A 12,254-nucleotide genomic window follows, 5' to 3' on the forward strand; every position below is an offset into this window, starting at 1 on the left:
ATAGAGTCTGAATAATATTTTAGCTGAAAACAATGAAAATTCTAGATAAAAAATGTCTTAAAAGTCTTCTTAAATGTGTCACTGAGCTGACAAGAAAATAATAAATCAGAGGCCAAAGCAAGTGAGAGCAGAAACCCGAAGAAGTAATGGACGACCGAAGCAGTTCTCACCCTGGGGACATATGCTAAAACTTGGCAACCTTGAGCTTTCCATTTACTTTTGGACTTTTCTTAGACAGCAATACACTTCACAAATATGTATTTACTCTTGCTTCTTATATCTTTTTCTCCTTCCTGGTTTCACTTCCTTGTAGGAGCGATTCCTCTAAGAACACTTTTATGGAGTCCTTGGTAGGGTAAGCTTTCCATGGATGTGCTGTCCACGATGCAGCCACTATTCACATGTGGTTATGGAGCACTTGAAGTGTGGCTAGTCTTTACCGAGATGTGCTATGATGTAAAAAACACAGTGGATTTCAAAGACTAAATATACACAGGTGCATGTGTGTGTGCGCACACACACACACACACACACACACAGAAGGCAGTGGCACCCTTGCCCCACAAATATGCCAGTTTCCTTCATTGCTCTTCGCAAATGTTTGCTTTTAATCTGTGTCAACAGAGAGTCGTGAATTTCTTAGGGCTCTGTGTGTGTGATATGCAAGCTGATGGGCCCTGAGCAGGGCCTGAGAGGCTTCCCTAAGAGCAAAAACATGAGCTGCCATATGTAGGCATTACATTATCCAGAAACTGTGCAGAATGCTTTCCACCGACGGACTCTCCAGTTCTGGGAAATCTTCTGGATAATTGAGGCTGCTGCTCAAGTAAGCCTGGGCAGGGGGGGATGTGACAGTCCCTCTCCATTAAAAAAAAAAGGACATTATTTGTACATTTAATTAAGAAGCTGCAATCAGGATAGGTAGAGGGGAACTTGGGTACTAACCACGCTTACTGCCTCACGAGTAGTACAGGTTGTATTCCTCTTCTACCTTCTTGTTTTTGTTTTTACTTTATTTTCCCATTTTGCCTTTCTTCTGTCACTTGTGCTTCCAGTCAAACACTCCACCCATTGCAAACAAAGAAAAACCAAACTAAAAGAGTCCTTCAACCCATCAAAACACCATTTGGTCAAGTTAGGAAAACTTTCTTTCCAGCCATAGGAGGGTGACCTATCCAATCAGCTGTGTCTTAGATTAATTAAGAGAAAGTAGCTCGGACAGTCACCTGGAAGGAATGCCAGGGGCCCCTGGTGCTCCTTTGACTCTACTCAGGACCTGGGATGAATGCTGGAAAGAGTTAAGTGTGGGGCCGGGTTGGTGTGTTGGTTAATTTGATGTGTCAACTTGCCTGGGACAAGGGATGCCCAGAGAGCTATTGAAACATTATTTCTTTAAAAAAATTTTTTTTTAACATTTATTTCATTTTTGAGAGACAGAGCATGAGCAGGGGAGGGAGACACAGAATCAGAAGCAGGCTCCAGGCTCCGAGGTGTCAGCACAGAGCCCAACGCGGGGCTCAAACCCACAAACTGCAAGATCATGACCTGAACTCGGATGCTTAACTGAATGAGCCACCCAGGCGCCCCTTGAAACATTATTTCTGAGGGTGTCTTGAGGATGTTCCCTGGAGAGATTAGCATTTGAATTGGTCAGATGCATAAAGCAGTGGGTGGGTGTCATTCAACCCAGTGCTGATGTGAAAGGATCAAAAAGGTGGATGGAGGTTGAATTCGCTCTCTGCCTGACAGCTCGAGCTGAGACACTGATCTGCTGCCCCCAGCACTTCTAGTTCTCAGGTCCTCAGAGCGGGACTAGAATCTACACCATTGGCTCTTTGGCTCTCAAACCTTCAAACTATGTCACTGTCTTTCCTGGGTCTCCAGCTTGCAAATTGCGGCCCATGGACTTATGTCTTTTCGCCTCTATGCCTCTATCCGTGCACCTATGTATCTATCGATGCATCTATGTATGTATGTATCATCTCCTATTGGTTCTGTCTCTCTGGAACCTTGGCTAACCCAGAAGCGATGCTGTGAGGTGGGAGTGGGAGGCAAGGGTTCAACACTCAGGTGCAGCTGGGCAGCAGGCATGCTGGGATCTGGAAACACAAACCTGCAAGGATGGAAGGTGAGACGGAGCCGGATGTTTCCAGGAGGTGAAGCCACCCGGGGGTGCACTGAATAGACGAGTGAATACGAGCTCTGTGCAGATTACTTTGCAATGAAATGGAGCTGGGGAAGGTGAGCCAAGATGACGCTAGAGTCATAAACATGGATTTTAAGCATGTTATTATTAAAGAGTAGAACTGCAGAGAGGACTTCCTGGAAGGTTCATTAACTTCGGCAAAGCGGAACAAAAATAGCAACATTATTTATTCGCATTGCTGGGAAATGAGTCAAAGATTGCAACCCAAAGTTCAAAGTTAGGCATCAGGGTGCTGGAATTGTATGCAAAGTTGTGTTTATATGGGAATACATGACTTTCTTTTAGGGAGACTGTCCAAAGCTCTAAAAATTACCAATAATGTGATTTAATTTTTTTTTTTTTGATGGCTAATATTTTCCCTCTGCTCTATGACAACTTAGAAAAATCATTTTGGGGGAAAAATATCTCCCTCTGGAGTATGACATCTGTTCTTGTGTTTGCAAAGAAAGTAAATGTAAACAAACCTCCTCTTACTGACTTTATCAGGTTGCGTGATTGACCTTATCATCATTTGGAAATGCTCACAAGGAGTCTTGTGCCCAGGCTGATCCCCCCTAATAGTTTTACATTTTTTTTAATGTTTATTTATTTCTGAAACAGAGAGAGACACAGCATGAGTGGGGGAGGGGCAGAGGGAGAGGGAGACACAGAACCCGAAGCAGACTCCAGGCTCCGAGCTGTCGGCACAGAGCCTGATGCGGGGCTTGAAGTCACAAACCGTGAGATCATGACCTGAGCTGAAGTCGGCCGCTCAACCGACTGAGCCACCCAGGCGCCCCTCCCCTAATAGTTAAACACTGCATTCCCCTCACCCCTGTTCCTTTTTAGTTCTATTTACTTCCCAAGCATTTATTTGCTTTTGCTTTTTTTTTCCCTGTGAGCCACTTTTTCCTGATGGCCCCTATGTATTCATTTTCCTAATCTTTTGTCTCGTTTTGCATGATGTTATTTGGGTAAGGATGGCAGCGGCTTGTAACAGCCATTTGTCTTAAAGCTTAGTGGCCTCACTAAGATCTTTTTCATTTCCTGGCTGGTGTTTGTGCCAAAAATGCGGTCACTGGATTATCTGGGCATTGCTCTGTTTTGTTAAAGCCAGGCAAACCAGTTAGGGCAATCACCTTTGGAGACTGGAATGTATTTCTGGAATATCAAGTCAAGGAGTTACTGTTTTTCCCTCATTCTAATTTACAGCCCTCTGCTGTCGGTTTTATCTCTTCTAGTGCTGCTAGAGAAAGTCATAGCATCTTTCTGATTTAATACATTCATCATGTCTGATCCCAGCACTCAGCCATCTTGTTGGCTTATTTCATTACTCATATTGAAGATTTCAGACTTATTCTTTTCTTTAAAACTTCCCCACTTGAATGTAAGCTCCATAAGGGCAGAGATTTCAATCTAGTTTCTTTGTATTCTGAGCACTTCAGATTTAAATCTGCAAAATATTACAGAAAGAAATCAAAGAACACCTAAATAAATTGAATGCGAGTGTATATCATGGATGAGAACACTCGACATCATGAAGGTGTCATTCAAAGCAATTCCAATCAAGATCCCAACAAGTTTTTCTTTTTTTTTTTTTTTTTTGGCAGAAATTGACAAATGGATTTTAAAATTCATGTGGAGCCAGAAAGACCAACAGCAGCCAAGGCCATCTTGAAGAAGAACGGAGCAGAGGGAGACACAGAATCCGAAGCAGGCTCTGGGCTCCGAGCTGTCAGCACAGACCCCGATGCGGGGTTTGAACTCACAAACCATGAGATCATGACCTGAGCCAAAGTCGGTGGCTCAACCGACTGAGCCACTCAGGCGCCTGTTATGTTGCCAGATAGAAAGCTACAATAATTAAGACAGAGTGATAGAGTCAAGGATTGACAAACTCAAGAATGAGCATAGATAGTCCAGAAACTTATCCACAAAAAGGATAGTTCAGCCAAGGGGAGTAGAATGTTCTTCTCAACCGGTGGTGCTGGGTGAAGTGGATAGACATGTTGAGCCAATATGAATCTCAATTATTACTTCATTCAGTATACAAAATTATTTCCAGATGGATCGCGGATTTAAATGAGAAAGGTAGAACAATAAAGCTTTTAGAGGAAAATGTCACAGAACATCTTTGGGAACCTGAAGTAGGCAGTTTCTTAAGTGGAATATAAAATCACTAATCATAAAGGAGACAGTAATAAATCTGACTATATAAAAATTAAAGACATGTATTCATCATGAGACACTATCAAGAGAGTAAAAAGGCAACTCACAGGGGTGCCTGGGTGGCTCAGTCGGTTAAACATGTGACTTCAGCTTGGGTCATGATCTCATGGTTCATGAGTTTGAGCCCCACCTCAGGCTCTGTGCTGACAGCTCAGAGCCTGGAGCCTGCTTCAGATTCTATGTCTCCATCTCTCTCTGCCCCTCCCCAACTCATGCTCTGTCTCTCTGTCTCTGTCTCAAAAATAAATAAACATTAAAAAAATTTTAATTAAAAAAAAAACAACTCACAAAGTGGGAACAGATATTTTCAGTACAAGTACCTGAAAAAGGACTCTAATATAGTGTATATAAAGAACTTCTACAAATCAATATGAAAAAGAGGTAACCCAATAGATAAACGGGCAAAATACTGGAACAGGGACCTCACTGAAAACTAGTTATCCAAATGGCCAGTGGACATATGGAAATAAGCTCATCTTTGGGGTGCCTGGGTGGCTCAGTTGGTTAAGCATCTGACTTTGATCTTGACTCAGGTCATGATCTCATGGTTCGTGGGCTCAAGCCCCACGCCAGACTCTGTGCTGACAGCGTGGAACCTGCTTGGGATTCTCTCTCTCTCTCTGCCTCACTCTCGCTCTCTCTCTCTCTCTCTCTCTCCCTTTCTCTGTCCCTCCCCTGCTGGTTCTCTCTCTCTCTCTCTCTCTCTGTCTCTCTCTCTCTCTCAAAATAAAGAAAACTTAAAACAAAAGAAAAGAAACTCGCCTTCAAGAGGCATCAGGGAAATGCAAATGAGCCATCACTGTATACTTACCAGAATGGATAAAAGGAAAAAGACAGGAAATATCACGTGCTAGTATGGTTGTGAACAACTGTATCTTCCTACCCTGTTGGAAGAATAGTAAACTCACTTTGGAAAGCTGTCTGACAATTCTACTAAAACTGAAAGCATGTATACCCCCTCACCCAATGATTCCATTCTTATACCTACCCCACAGAAATGTGCACATACGTCCACCAGAAGACACGAACTAGAATGTTCACTGCAGCACTGTTCACAACAAGCGCAAGCTGGAAACGACTCAAAAGCCCACCAGTGGTGGCAAAGATCCACGCAACTCGGCGATGAGAACAAGTGAACTTCTGTTGTACATAACGAAATGGGTGAATCTCACAAGTGTAGGGCTGAGGGGGAAAAATCAACACATAATGAACTCACAGACATTATGTGGCAAAAGAAGTCAGACGCAATGGGGTACCTACCCCACGACGCAACTTACAATTGCATTTATGAAAGGTACAAAAAGAGGCAAAGCTACTCTACAGTTTTAGAAGTCAGGAGGGTGGTGACCCTCGGTGGGGTGGGGTGGTGGCTGGAAGGGGGCATTTGGGGAGATCCTGGGGGTCTGGTCATGTTCTCCTTTTTGACGTGGGTGCTATTTGCACAGGCGTATTCAGTTTGTGTACATTCAACATGCTCTCATTCCCAATACTTGCCTTTTGCTCTATGTATATTTGAGTTGAAAGGTTCTATTGTTAAAACCAAGTGTTAAATAATCAGGGAAGAGAAGTTAATTAAATGCTGACAATTAAGCACCAAAGGACTGGCACAGGCTTAGGTGCTGTAAGAGCTCAGAGGTAAGAAGTAGTCCCCGGGGGTCTTCCTGGGGGAAGGGGTGCTGGAGTGGTCTCAAGCAGCAGACAGGATTTGGATAAAAAGGAAAAGGTTCTTTGGCTCCAGACCAAAATATAAAAATAAAATAAAATAAAATAAAATAAAGTAAAGTAAAGTAAAGTAAAGTAAAGTAAAATAAAATAAAATAAAGTAAAGTAAAGTAAAATAAAATAAAATAAAATAAAATAAAATACCTTTGAAAAGTAGGTCAATGATTATAGCTTATTTTTTCTATCCAGAGAAGTCCTTCTGACCAGCTTAGCACAATTCTCTTTTTTTTATGTTTATTTATTTTGAGAGAGAGAGAGAAAGAAAGAGAGAGAGCAGAGAGGAACAGAGAGAGAGAGAGAGAGAGAGAGAGAGAGAATCCCAAGCAGGCTCCATGCTGTAAGCACAGAGCCCAACATGGGGCTCTATCTCACGAACTGTGAGATGACCTGAGCCGAAATGAAGAGTCAGATGCTTAACTGACTGGGCCACCCAGGAGCCCCTGGCCTAGCACAATTCTTGAAGGAAAAGACTCACTGCAAATTTTAGCATGGAGTAGTGGGTATGGAGGAAGGCGGACATAACTATAAGATCCTACTGAAGTTACTTTGCTTCTCTCAGTCTCAGTTTCTTCATCTGTAGAATGGAGAAAATAATGTCCCCCTCCGGGGACTGTGGGAGTTAAATATGATGGTTGGCACAAAAATGTTAGCTTAAAAAAAAAAAAAAAGATGAGCCTTACTTGGCCTTTATTGGTCTCTAGATAGTGTATTGTATTTTGGGTTTGACCCTTTTCTGGACCTCCTCCCCCAGATGCTCCCCAAGTATCTGCGGGTGACAATGATAAACACATAAACAGCGGACTCCGGCCTTCCTGCCCCCCAGGTTGGAACTGCTGTTAACCCACAGAGCGGCCGAGGGCCTTGGTGCCAGGATGATTCACAGAGACGACTGGAGTGGGTCTGGGCTCGTTATGCAGTTTATGAATTTAATTCCCTTTGGCTGTTCCATATGCCCTGCCTGGAGATGAAGCAGCACTTTCATCTGAGGACAAGAAGCCAGCTCACAGTGGGTTCTCAAGTCCCCTGGTGCCAAATGTGCTTTGGTTTGTCAGACGCTTCGAGGCTGCTCCCTCCCACTGAAATCCTGGGGGTGCCATGTCAGGAGCTTCAGGACTCCCGGGAAACAAGAGACGGAGGGTGAACTCAAATGTCTATTGCCAAGTCCGCTGCTTCTTGGGATTTACCACCTCTTGCCTGAGCCTCTCGTGGCAGCCTCCTAAATGATCTCCAGACTCTCCTCCTCATGCCTGCTGTCGGGGTGAGGGTCAGGCTCAGAGCAGACTGTACACGATTCTTGGATCTGGCCTTGCTGAGCACTGGAGACCCTTCAGGGAGACCACAAGGATGATGGAGTGTGCGGGGGGCGGGTGGGGGGGGCAGTGGTGACGGTGGCAGGGCACAGGGAGCTGGCTGGTGAGACACGAGCTGTTGAAAAAGCTATTAAGGAAGTAGAGTCCACAGGAAGTAAGGTAGAAGCAACCGGAAGTAGAGCCAACAGGAAGTCAAGTCAAACCATCAGATAATAAAGCAGAATCAACAGAAAGAAAACCATCTGGTTGGGTGTCTGGGTGAGGCGGGAAGAGTGAAGAAGGGCAAGGAGGAGTGGAGAGTGCCTTCCCTGGTTCTTTCCTGGGACCGGTGTGGATGGGGTTGCCATTCGCTATGAGGGGGAACACAGGTAGAAGAGCCAGGCGTCTTCGCCTGCCCCCCTTCCCCCCTGCAGAAACAGAACCCAAGAGAAAGGCTGGTCGTGGGGTTGTTCATCTACAAATGTAATGCCAGAGAGCAGGAATGAGGGCGTGAGGAGGTGCGCAGGAAGAACTCATTCCCAGTTCAAGGTGAATATAGCAAAATAAGAAAGGCACGTCCCCGTCCTTGGGAGCCCACGGTCTCACGGGAGCAACAAACAGCCAAGTCGTACAGCAAGTGTGCTCCTACTGCTAGTTGGTGGTGATGCCTCTTGGCTGCTCTAAATTAAGTGCTTTCCCATGAATCTGCTCATTTACCTCTCACGGCATCCTCCTACTATCCCCTTCCCACAGACAAGAAAATGGTGAGGCGTTGTCCAAAGTCATAAGCTGGGAAATGGTAGAACCAAGATGGCCAGCCTTTGAACCCCCGTGGAAGTCTCAAAGGAAGTAGGTGCTGAGTCCAACGGGGAGGAGGGGACAGATCTGCCATCACCTGGTGGGAACAGTTCCCCTTTGTAGTTTTGCAAAGGCGCTCACATCCATGGTCTAATCAGTAGTGGGGATGCAGGGCAGAATTTGCCATTATTATCTTCATTTTGCTCAAGTGGAAACAGGAGACAACGGGGCGAGTTGGGGGGGGTGGTCTTTCCCCTGGTCACACAGAGGATTCTCAGTGGGGCCACTGCAGGATTTGGGCCACCTCTGCCCAGAGAGTGGGGACCCTGCTCCAGGACGGGACTGACCAGCACGACCCGGGTCCATCACCGTTCCAGGGCTGTCCCCAAGTGAGTCAGGCACCGCGAAACAGACTCAGTTTTATCTGTGGTAATTTCCTCCCTCCATAAAGAATTTGGGCTACAGAAAAGAATGGATTCCTCAACGCTGAAAACAAATGTCACCTGTAACAGTGCCTGCTGATTCTGCACGAAGAGGGAAATTCTTCTGCAGACCACATCTCTGGGGTCTTTCTCCCAGAAATCCAGCCACGGGCCGTGGGCCACGAAGCATACGGCAGCAGCCACACTTCAGGTAGCAGAGGACATTTGCACACCCTTTGGTTGGATTAAAAAAAAAAAAAACAACAGCGCCAGGATACTGCGTGTTCTGAGGGCAGGTGGCCAGGAAACAGGCAAGTGCGAAGTTCTTACCGTCAGAGCCAGTAGGGATGAGGCCGCTGACCTGCCTCTGAGGACCTGTGTGCTAGTTCCGCCTCTTCCACCTGCTCACTGCACAGCCCCGGGGACCCACCTCCCGGCTCTGAGCTGCAGTGCTCCCACCAGCTTAACAGTGGAGGGCAAGGATTATTGAGCTAGCTCTGCGTGAGCATGAATTCTGGACCAGCTGAGCGAGCTTAGGCAGATGATCTACCCTCCCCTTGCTTAGTCAACTTGTCTGTTGAGAGGACGTGATAAAGGGGCAGTTGGGGGGATTAGATGGGTTAACGCTGGCAAGGTGCTGAGCAGGGGCCTGGCACCTTCTTCCTTTAAAACCTTCCCTCCAAGGCCGCCTGGGTGGCCAAGTCGGTGAAGTGTCCGATGGACTCTTGATTTCCACTCAGGTCATGATCTCATGGTTCACGGGATTGATCCCTGCATCAGGCTCTGCACTGAGAGCACCGAGCATGCTTGGGATTCTCTCCCATTCTCTCTGCCCCACCCGCACTGTCTCTCTCTCTCTCTCTCGCTCTCTCAAAATAAATAAATAAACTTTTTTTTTTTTTTTTTTTTTAAACCTGCCCTCCAGAGAGACTCTGGCAGTGGTCTGTAAGCCGTACTCCCCACTGCCCAGGATCTCCACTCACTTCCTTTGGCCTCCCACACTCGCCACCACCCATCCTTCTCCCGGTGCCAAGGCATGAGCTCCCCGTCCTGGCTCCTGACCACCACGTACACTGCCCTCCATTGACCATCATGCTTAGTGTGAGCTCCCCGGGGACCCTAGCTATGGGGTCTTCTGATGTTCATCGTAGTTTTTTAGCTCAGCGGAACTCCTTGAGATCAGAGACCAAGTGCCATTCATGTTTGTGTTCCCTGAGGTCCTGAGATGAGTGTCAGGGCCAGCAGACATGGCCAAGGAATAATAATGATAAGTAAATACACAAATACATAAACATACACATATACATGCATAGGACTCTCATGCTGTACATTTACATATACTCATATATATGTAGAAATATATGTGTTGCTACACACGGCATAGTATATGTAGTGCATGTGTACACACACACGTGCATGTGTTCTCAGGCTCCGTGTGATCCTCTCAGCAGCCCCATGAAGCGGGTACTATTAGGGTCTCCATGTTGTGGAGAAGGAAACTGAGTCAAGCAGATGCTAAGTGACTTGCCCACAGCCTCACAGGGATGCTGGCAGTCTGGCTCAGAGTCAGGGTTCCGACCTCTGGATGTGGATGGAAGACGGATGAATCGGACAAGAGGCCCAGCTCCAGCTCACTGAGCAAGGCTTCTCTTGTGCTGACCCCCCCCCCCACCACCCCGTCCCCCGAGTTATTCTGCAGGCAGTTTGACCCCTTTGCTCTGCACACACTCCCACTTTGTAGTTGGAAGGGACACCTTTGACTGGTCTTTCAGGGGCCTTCCAGTGACCTGGAGGTGATTTTTCCCTGGAAGCATCTGTCATGAGAGTTACTCAGCTCCTTGGCCAAGTCATCTCCTACCATGACATCAGGGCTTCAGACTGGGGTCAGAATCCCTAGACACCCACACCTGCCTCTGGAGGAGCCAGAATGAATTACTCTGCTTGCATTAGATCCTGGGACGGAGGGTAGAGAGAATCCTTAGGAAGAATCTTAATGCTTTTCACCTAGATTCAGAGCGACTAAAGAATGAAGCTTTTAGGGTCACACCTATTGTTTCCTCCTGATGACCTTGGGCAATTTTATCCCTTCCAGGGCTTCAGCTTCCCCAGCTAGAACTTGAGATCCTCCCTAAGGTCTTTCTTACTTAATAGCCCCTGAGCCCAAAGACTGTCTTCTTCCTTCCAGTGGCTTTTAGATCCCAGGGGCTGACCCTGGTCTTTTTCCAAAAGCAGGTAGCACAGCCAGCCGATTCTTCTATACAACACGCATTGCCACAGTGAGGACCCAGGGTGATATATTTTGCCGTGCCAGACAGAATAGCGCCGCAGGCTTTTTTGGTTTGTTTTTTAAGAGGACGATAAAAAAAGGAGAAGTACCCTGGTAGGAGGTTGACTTTTGCCTACTTAATTAAATCTGGGGAGAATCCTTCCTGAAAAAGAATGCCAACAAAATGTGTCTCTCAAATTCACTATGATCACTGACTCAACGTTGAATAAGCAATATCTTTCTCCTGTGTTCCTCTGACTTGCATAGTTCTTTTTTCTAAATTTGGGTATTCCTTCTTTCAACAAACACCGTGCTTTTAGGCACCGTGCTGGATGCTGGGGGTTTGCAGATAATGATGATGATGCCGAAATCAGGTACCAGGCCCTGGGATAAGGACCTTCGTGCATCATCCCATTTAATCCTCTGAGGCAGGTGCTCGTGGTATCCCCATTTGATAGAGGAAGAAGCAGGCTGAGCTTGATTAATTGTTTAATGTCACCAACAGCAAATGGCAGAGCCGAGGTCAAGCTGTGTGTATTCTAGAGCCTTTAAACCACCGCAGTGCTGGCTGAGACCGTACCCTTCCTTTGAAATGGACAGTGGACATTTCTCACTCTCCTATGACGTGTCTGGACACACCTTTAGAGATTCTTGTTTTAGACCGGGAGTCAAACGGTGCCATTTCAGCTTGAGGACAAGTCTCCTAACCCCATCCTTCCATCAGATCGCTACCCGTAAGCCCCCCGCTATCCAGAAAGCCTGTGGCAACCGCTGTAGAGACACAAAGAGGTAAATATGTTACTGCAGGTGTTGGGATAAGGGTCTTTAGAAAGCATAATGGGGACGCAAGGAAGAATTGGCTTCTCCGGAGGGGATGGTAGGGCCGACCCCACCTTTGCAGTTGGAAACGACGCCTCTGACCAGTCTTCCAGTGACCTGGAGGTGATTTTCACATCTGATATTTGTCAGGACAGGCAACACTAGCTGTAGGGAATAACGCCCCAAATTTCAGTGGTGCAACACGGTATAGATTGCTGTCTTAATCCAGCGTGGGCGTTCTCGCTCAGGGGTGATCTTGCCCCAGGCCGTTCAGAGACCTGCATCCCCTCATAGTGTCGTTGTGCTGTCCCCTAGGACCTCAGAGCCCTCCGCTCCATCCTCGGTCTCCGGCTAGGAGGCGGGGGAAAGGAGAGAGGCCAACCCTGAGAGGTTCTTACAGGGTGGGGTGAGCGACTCTTCCCACTTGGGGCTCACAGCCCAGGATGCAGAGACACCCAGCTGCAGAGAAAGCTGGGAAATGGAGTCTGGCTGTGTAGATAAGAGGGAAGGACGCAGGTTTGGAG

Source organism: Lynx canadensis, chromosome B3, assembly GCF_007474595.2.
Source record: "Lynx canadensis isolate LIC74 chromosome B3, mLynCan4.pri.v2, whole genome shotgun sequence".
Classification (NCBI taxonomy): Eukaryota; Metazoa; Chordata; class Mammalia; order Carnivora; family Felidae; genus Lynx; species Lynx canadensis.